Genomic DNA, 8,978 nt, shown 5'->3' on the forward strand with positions numbered 1-8,978 from the left:
CCCCGCGGGCGGCACAGCCCGGAGCCACCTCAGGGCTCCCGAGGCTCGCGCTCGCGAGAGCTGCGGGCGCAGGGCACAGATGCCTCAATATGGAGCCTGCGCGGCGCTGTCTCGCGAGAGCGGCGCTGTGGGCGGCGGGGACGGGCACGCGCCGAACGCGTCCCGCTTTCCCCCAAGCGAGCGCCTCGCTTCTCCCTGGGCTGTTCTAAAAGTAAAAAGAAAAGGAAAATCCATAAGAAAGCTTAGTTAGGGCAGCACAGGGTGAGTAACTGCCTGACAGGGTGTATCTCAGCACGAATGCTCCTGAAGCCTTGCAAGTTGGTATGAATTGTTCCTGTGAACTTTCCAAGGATGTTTTGTTCCCTTCCAGAGGTGTAAAGTCAGGGGTGTTGGGGAGAGCTAATCTCGCATTGCACGTATTTCCCAGTGTCCTGATCCTTCTCTTTGAGAATAAGCTACTTCTCGGTACTTTTCAAAAGGCCTTGTGATATCAAAGATGCAGATGTGTTTGCTTCCAAGTGCATGCTTAAGTCTCAAGTAATTATGTGTAGCAGGTTAAGCTAATTTTGGAGTGGAAGCCATGGTGTCTTCACCAGGTAGTAAGTTCAGAATATCACTGCAAATAGTTGATGTTGGGAATATGTGTTCAAGGCCATTTAGCTTTTCATCTCAAGCTTTAGAAAGGTGAATTGTTAGCAATACAGTGCAAAATAGACACGTTCTGAATGGGTTATGGAAGCTTGCTTTTAAAACATTTGGCTTCCCATATCAAAAACCTTCTTTTTCTCTGTAAAAAGTGGCACCCTGTCCTATGGTGGTGTAAATCATTGAAGCCCACAGGAGTAAACACTTAAGAGTTAACACTGCTTGCACCTATACAGTAACTACTTCTTGCTGTGTTAGGGCTCTTAACACCTTTAATTTGCAGACTCTTGCTTCCTGTTGGTATTGCTTGTTGTATGACTTTGCCTTGAAAAGGGTGATTGTGCTCAAGCATGTCAGACACACCTCGCTCTCTCTGTGGTTTGGAGAGACTGGGGCATGTGTATGTGTACGAGACAGTAAATATAATGCTCGAGTCCCTGCTGTGATATCAGAAGAAACAGGTCTCAGTGATCATGGTTTTGTTTCTTTGTTTTGGTTTGGTTTGGTTTGGTTTTGAATATCGCAGTTTTCTTCCTGAATCTCTTTTTGGATCCAGCCTGGACTCTAAATGGTTATGGCTTTGTCTGCTCTGCTAAATCCTCCTGTGAAAGTAAACATAGATCTCTTATTCATAATTTATTTGGGCTTTGTTTCAGTGTATACTGAAACTTAAACTTGTTTTGGGACCATGACAGGGCTTGAGACTCAAGACTGAGACACTGGGTGAGGTTCTCCAAGGTGTGGTGAGCTAATCTGTCAACCTGCTGCTGCCAAAAGGGACGGAACCTCACAGGGAAAGGAAAGCAGGGGAGCAAACCTTCTCTTTCTGGATAACCAGCTCTTTCATCAGCTTAGCCATGTATGGTACTGAAGCCTAAAACTATGAGTCTTGTCCAACTTAAACTGCTGTAAAGGAATTTTCTGGTGATAAATGCAGGCAAACAGAGCTGTAGTTTGAGTTACTGTTATGTTTTCTAGTTTTCAATAACCATGAAGACATGTCAACAAGATTACCTTCTCTAATAGTGAGATCCTTTACATTGTGCAAAAGCCTTCTGTTCCATCGCTGTCTTTTTATATCTTAAAAAATGTAAGAAGGAGATTGGATGAAATTCTGAAGTCAGAAAAACAAAATCACTTGATGGTAAGGGTTGAATTGTATATATAATTATGACATGTGGTGTAGAGTTAAGAGTCTATCCATCCAAAATTACCTGATGCAATAAAATACGTTTTGTCCAGAATTCAAAGGGAGAATTTTGCTAATATTGTTGGAAATTTTATCTCTGCACTCGATGTTGTCTCATTAAGGACTTTTGGATTTGGGTTCTTTTTCCCTTTGAACTGAAGATTGATGAGATGGAGGCAGTTTTCTCTCGTTCGGTCTCAGTTGTTTATTTCTTCTTATCAGCATTACAAGGTACAAGGAGCTATGTGCACTATGATAGTAAAGGGGTAAAATGGCTAACAGAGATCTTCTTCAAGGTCTTTTTATATGTCCATTTACCCAATTAACAGATGCCAACCAAGCTATTTTTCTTAGTGAACCAATGACCCAACACCTGTGTGCTGCACTGCGGCATTTTCTACCCAATCACCTACTACTACCTAAAAACCCCTAGGAGAAGAACATGAAGAAGAAAGAAGGACAAGAGACAACACCCTAAATCCTCCATCTTGTCTTTTGCTCTCTAAACTACCTTAAACTCTAAACCTCAACCCATTGACCCAGTGATTCAAGAAACTTTCTAATTCACACATTTACATTTTCAATCTTTTCTACTTAACTCTAACCGTTGTCTCCATGGTGCTATGTGAAACTCAGTGCTTTTTTGGGTGTCAGAGTTAGGCATTACAGATAAAGGTATATACCTTGCATCTCTGACCCCAACCGATGTTTAATAAGAAAACCTCTTTTATTTCTTCCTCCAGCTCATTGTTTAAGAAAAATGTCTGCCTTGCTTTTTCATGATCTTTTCCCTATTTCTTTGCCACTTCCCTCTTTCATGTGTTTTCTCTGTTCTCCATTTTGTATCCACTTGTCAGCAGAGCCACTCTTGACAGTGAAATTATGGAGAGGGATGCAGCTCTATAATGTTAATGTGAGTCCTCGTAGTCAGTGTTCACAGTTCAGGGATGCCAGAAGCCTCACTTATATTTGGTTTGTAAATTAAAAAAAAAAAACAAACCAACATTGCTAGGGAATTAAAAGGGGGAAGAAGGAGCACTGGGTGGTGGGGTTAGTCAAAGTTTAGCTACTGGAAATTCTGATTCAAACACATACATGGGAAATAAATCATGTAGATCAAGTCCTGATTTAACCCACTTACTAAATAACATAATACAGGAAACATTTGTCTAGTTTTGGGGAGGTGGGAGAAGTTTGTTTATTTTTGCTTCCCAGATGCAGTGTTTATATGGTTTTCTTCTAGGTCAGAACAAGAGGAATCAAAATACCATCACCTCTTTTTTTTGCAGTTTTAATTAGGTCAAGTAATTGATGTATCCAGTGCTCTGGACTTCTCCAGTGACAGGCTATCACGTGAACAGCACACAGAGTATTTGTGATTCATGTGAGTGGAATGCAAGAGCACAGAGGTGCCTACCTGGGACTGGTGTGTGCCAGCTCTGGGATAACATCTGTGCAGGTGCCTGCAGAGAGCAAACAGAGCAAACCATGGTGGTCGCATGACGTCACACAAAAGCATTGCAGAGACAGAGGTTGTAAAAGGAATTGTTTATCTCTTCAGCTTCTCCTGTGGAAGGTTCAGGAGGATCACACTCGAGACGTTCCCTGTCCTAAACTAGCCTGTTTTCCTACTGGTTCAAAGATTGGATCTTGAGTGGTTGAAATGTTGGTGTGTTTCAGATTTCTCAGGGTAAGCAGAGAGGAAAAAAATACTCAAGCTTCCCGTTTGTATATCATGGTTTTCATAATTTATCTCCTGTATGGGTTTATATTCTTTCTAATGTCATCAGGTTATGTGGGAGCTTTAAGCTTGGAAGTTCCTTGAGTCATTAGCAATTTATTTGCATATTTGCAGGAAAGTAACTTTCCCGTAATCAGGTATTACATGGTATCATTTCAAGGACAGGACACTAAAAATATAAAGTAATAGCAGCATTTTCCTGTAAGCAAAATGGCATGGTCCTTAAAATCCACCTTGCAAAATCAGGTCTGTTAGATATTCACAGACATAACCATCCCACTTAAAGGTGGCCTTACTGAACAGTTGCTCTGGTTCTTTGTCTAATTTCTAATTAGCAAGAGCCATGACAGAAAATGTCATTGGCTTTTGCCACTAACTGGCCTGGCTTTATCAGGTTCTCAACTGAAATTTTCATAAACATTATCACATTTTCAGCAGAAAAATTGTACTTGAAAACAGTAACCAAGGATACAAAATTTATTTGATTTTAGAAACAGATTTTTACTTTCTGGGGCTTTTAGGAGTTTGACTGACTAGGTTACTCCTACCAAATTTGAATGACTTCCTTTCTGCTTCTTGAAGCTCCATGACAGATGTTATATTTGAGACTTCATATCATATCTGGGTGAGGTTTATTTTGTACCATGAAATGTTTCTGCAGGACTTGGAGGTTTTGTTCATTACTGCTTCGAAATATTGGTAAGATGTCCTGTCTTTTTCATTTAACAGGCAGATGTTATTTAGGTGAGAATCCAGACCTCCAGATTCTCAGCTTATTGTTGTTCCACTCCTGCAGCTGCTTTGTGGTGAGAACTTCACCAAGTTAGTCAAGTTTGCTTTGTACTCCTGAGGATGGGAGCTGGCACAGCTCCTGTAGCACAGAGTCCTGTGCAGAGGAGGTGGCTGGAGGCTCGTGGAGGCGTCTCCTGCATAAAAAAACAGTGCAGGCAGCTTCACATTTACCCCCAGGATGTCACTGTGAATCATGATTTTGGGTCCTGATCTTCTCCATAGTCCTCTCCATGTAGTTTCTTGTCATGATTTAATGTTTGATGAGTTTGTTCAGATGCTAACTTATTAAAATGTTGTTTACATGAGAGAAGGCCCTTCACATTATCATAATGTGTCGTTCTAATTAGGAACGGCCGGAAAGAACGACACGGACTCTCAAGGGAGTCAGAACAGGAGAAAATCTCTAGTTTATTGCTCTAGGCTTGTTGTATAGATTAGTTCGTGGAAAGTACAGAAAGGAAACTCTTATTGATTAGTAAATCACTACATCACCATTATTGGTCAGTGGGGTTCACCACCCCCTGACTTTCTCCTGCAAGGAAAACAAGAAGACAGACAAACAGCACCTAGCAGTTGTTTTCTGTTTCTGAGGATTGTTTTGAAATCCTCCTATGAATTCTCAGGCTAGCTTCTCAGGCAGGACTGAGAGGCCATGGGGCCTGCAGCCTGCTCCAAAGCTAGCATCCACAATAACGTGTAGAGGTCTGGCCTGTCAGGTAACTTGGCAATTTCTTCTCTTTTTTTCAGTCCTTCTGGTAGCTCATTATAGTGGGTCATGTTTTTGTGCTCTACATTAAAATCTTGTTGTGCATCTGATGAATTGAAGATTTTACTCGTAAAATGGTAGGACTCCGAAACTTTCAGACAGGACTTTGAAAACTTAAGGTACTTACACAGAAACAGTAGAAGCTAATTATATATGTGAATGATACATATGAATGAAAGTAGACTGTCTCATACTGCACAGACTGATGGTGAAGGGAGGAGAAGAATGTGTGGTTTTCAAGGCAAATCTTTGTAGCAACATCTCATGCAGTTCTATCTTCTGTCAGATCTAGGCTCATTCAGCATCCTAATTTCAACTAAACATTGTCCCCTAATGGTTCTCTTGATACTTTTTTAGGCCCTACAGTTGTGAAAAATTACATGGAGGCCTTGACACTTACTGCATCAATAATATTTTGGCTGGCATCATTCATGTAGAGGATGAATCTATTTTATATCCTTAGTGGTATTTCCCTATGTGCATTTTTTATACAACTGTAAGGAGAATACTGTCTGCAGTCTACAAATGCTGGGATGGAGTTGGGGGTCACTTTGCATCTTAGTGCTCATTTTTTCTTTGTATTTCATTCAAAGTTTATTTAGGATGTAACAGTCCTAACAGCTGGCTGTCACTGTGAGTAGTTTTTGTTGACTGGTATTGACTTATCTCCAACACTAAGTTTTGAACATAAGTGAAATGTTTTACCTGTACTTCTTGGTGTGGTTTTGCTTCTTTATTTATTTTCCTCTGTGTTTTATAGCCTCTGTGTTAGAATCACAGAATCTCCTGTGTCAGAAGGGACCCCACAAGGACCATCCAGTCCAACCCCTGGCCCTGCACAGACACCCCAACAGCCCCACCCTGGGCATCCCTGGAGCAGTGCCCAAATGCTTCTGGAGCTCTGGCAGCCTTGGGGCTGTGCCCATTCCCTGGGGAGCCTGGGCAGTGCCCAGCACCTTCTGGGGGAAGAAACTTCCCTGGTATCCAACCCAAATTCCCCTGGCTCAGCTCCAGCCATTCCCTCAGGTCCTGTCCCTGGTCAAAGAGAGCAGAGATTGGTGCCTGCCCCTCATGAGGAAGCTGCAGACCCCTGAGGTCTCCTCAGTCTCCTCCAGCTGAACAAGCCAAGTGACCTCAGCTGCTCCTTGACCCCTCTAGATCCTTCATCATCTTCTTGTCCCTCATGTGCTTTCTAACGGCTTTCGATCTTTCCTATATTGTGGCGCCCAAAAGTGCCCCAGCGCTCAAGTTGAGGCCACACCAGCACAGAGCAGAGCAGGATAATCCCCATCTTTGACATCCCAGGAGAGGGATGTCTCTCCTGGCTACCAAGACACTGCTGACCCATGTTCACCTTGCCATAACCAGGATCCCCAGGTCCCTTTCCACAATCTGTCCCTACATCCAGGGTTGCCCTATCCCAGGTGCAGAACCCAGCACTTGCCTTCGTTAAACTTCATACAGCTGGTGATTCCCAAGCCCTCTAATGTGTCAGCACCTCTCTGCAGAATCTCTCTGCCTTCAAGGGATTTGACAGCTCCTCCCAGTTTAGTGTTGCCAGCAAACTTACTCAGTATACCTTCAAGTCTCCTGTGTCCCAGTGGTTTATGAAGATGTTGAAGAGAAATGGACCTAAGATGGAGCCCTGCACATACCAGACTTTGGGAAGAATTTTTTTTTGACAGCCGTGTCATCAAAGAAAAACTTCTTTCTTACTCTTTATGATGTGGTGCTGGCTGCTTTGGACAGGCATAAAAAGTTAGGCAAGGTAGAAAAAAACCAGTTAGCTGAAGTCCAGCTGAACAGCACAAGGTCGAATACTTGGCTTGACATTTAAGCCTTCACGTTAAATTATCCTGCCAGTAACTTAAATATTACCATGGAGTTGAGGAAATGGGGCTGGGCTGATCCTCCTTTGAATTATCCATTTTTTCCTAAATGTAATGGATCAATAATCCAGTTTGTTTCTTTGAGTCCTGTGTTCCTGTTTGGGGAAAGACATCTTTGTGTGCAAGCTGGAAAGACATTCTGCTGAGTTTTCCTTGTTGTTGCTGTTTTTATTTCTCTGGCAAAGTGAGGACCCTGCCAGTGCAGGGCAAAAGTTCCAAATTTTTTATTTCCAGAGATTACTGCACCAGCTGTCTTTGGGCTGATGGGGGAAGCGAAGGACAGAGATAGCTTGATTTCCTGAAGAAATGGAGTTTATGCACATGCCTTTTCAGTCAGTATTCTGCAATAATTTTTAAGCTTGGCTGTCTCAGCCAAGTTTGAATATAGGGCAGGTGGCTGGAAGTTTCAGGAAAAGCAATTGTTCTGAGTAAAATATTCCAGTAGCTGCCCCACCTAGGGAAAGAACCCAGTCTTGGTTAATCATCCTGTGCTGGGGTCCTACACCTAAAGGAGGCAGGAAGGAGGAGAAAAACCTCCCTAAATCTGCAGGAAAGCAGGGTTCATGAGTTCTGCTGCTCATGAAACAATTGTTTAACTCCCTTACCTTGACATTGTACAAAATAGTCTAATGTAAGGATTTTTTTTATGTAAGACCTTTCAGACTCTCTCCCATAGAAAAAGGTTCAAAGAATGAAGGTGACAGTAAATATTCAGCAGTCTCTCTTTAATGCAGGCGGTGAGAGGGTTGGAGCAGCCCCCAGACAGGAGGTGACTGTTTCCCCAGGAGCCCCCTTTGAGATGAGGCTGGGCAGGGCATGCAGCAGGGCCCCACAGCAGCTTGGGGGTGTCATCTCCATCAGTCCCTGTGAGCTCAGGTCTCGAGAGCTGGGGATTTGGGCTGTCCTTTGCTCCCATGCCAGCAGGGCCCTCTTGCTGCTCAGATGGTGTCACCTTTTTATGGGAACTGCACTTGACTACCTTGACAGTCTGGCCACCCTTGGGTAAGAGTTATATCCAGATATTAACTTAGCTTTTTGAGAAGAATAAATACTTTTTCTCTGCAAAAAACTCTGTCAACAAAATTCTATGTGAAGGGCAATGCCAGAGATCTCATGCTGAGCCCAGAATAAAACAGAGCCAAGCTCTTCTTTCCAGCAGTGTGATAATCCACCTCTTCAATTGGTTTTTCAGGACCCAGGCTGGAGAAAGAGATGGAAGTATACCAGCAATCCCTGAAGGACAGCTGCTGGGGGATTCACATTTCAATAGAGAGGAGAAAGGTACAGTTAAGCAACAATTCTGGTGATTATCAGCTGTTGATCCTCTTTTTCTTCTTTCTGTTCCAGAGTTTGTAAATTATTCTAACTAATGCCTCCAGAAATTCTGTTGTTCTAGAAAAAGAGCAACAAATCTTTATTTCAAGCATTTTCAAATAGATATGCTCCACAGCAATGCCAAAAGCAGAGAAATTTCAATGTATAATTCCTAGTTTTGTAGTTAATTCTAACTAAGTATTTGGACTTGGTTTTTAAAATTCTGTAGAAGTTTAAATGTCCTAACTTAGCACTTCTTAAATATGTCTTGCTTGCTGGTAAGTAAAATTAATCTAATGTATTTCAACAGATCACATATAGGCAGTTTTATTATTTTCAGATGTATTTAGAATCATGTGAAGCTTCAAAGAAAACATTTTATTACTGTTCTTCATCACTGTGCTGAAGCTGATATTGACTGCATCAGCATAACGGTGTGTCCCTCCATCATTTCTTCCTCAGTCCCCTTCTAATCCACTGGAACTAAACCCCAGTAGGCAATCTAATTTTTTGTTCATGTTTTTATAGTCCTGTTCTGAAATAGGGGAGAATGGAGGAATATATTCCCTTTGTTCTGAAGAGGCACGAAAATTGTAGACTGAGCACTTGAGATGAATACACTCCGCACTTGAAAAAAAAAAA

At 42.3% G+C, this 8,978-nt stretch overlaps 1 long non-coding RNA gene across 1 annotated transcript; it reads left to right on the forward strand.

The window, feature by feature from the left end:
• The first annotated feature begins 130 nt into the window (after nucleotides 1-130).
• On the forward strand, nucleotides 131-8,745 carry LOC148182562 (uncharacterized). The gene is made up of 3 exons (XR_015774553.1): nucleotides 131-261; nucleotides 8,215-8,303; nucleotides 8,677-8,745. It is a non-coding gene; the product is annotated as an uncharacterized LOC148182562 (long non-coding RNA).
• The last annotated feature ends 233 nt before the right edge of the window (nucleotides 8,746-8,978 follow it).

Source organism: Pseudopodoces humilis, chromosome 26 (assembly GCF_049639895.1).
Source record: "Pseudopodoces humilis isolate 2021_Gansu_Grassland_sample_001 chromosome 26, ASM4963989v1, whole genome shotgun sequence".
Classification (NCBI taxonomy): domain Eukaryota; kingdom Metazoa; phylum Chordata; class Aves; order Passeriformes; family Paridae; genus Pseudopodoces; species Pseudopodoces humilis.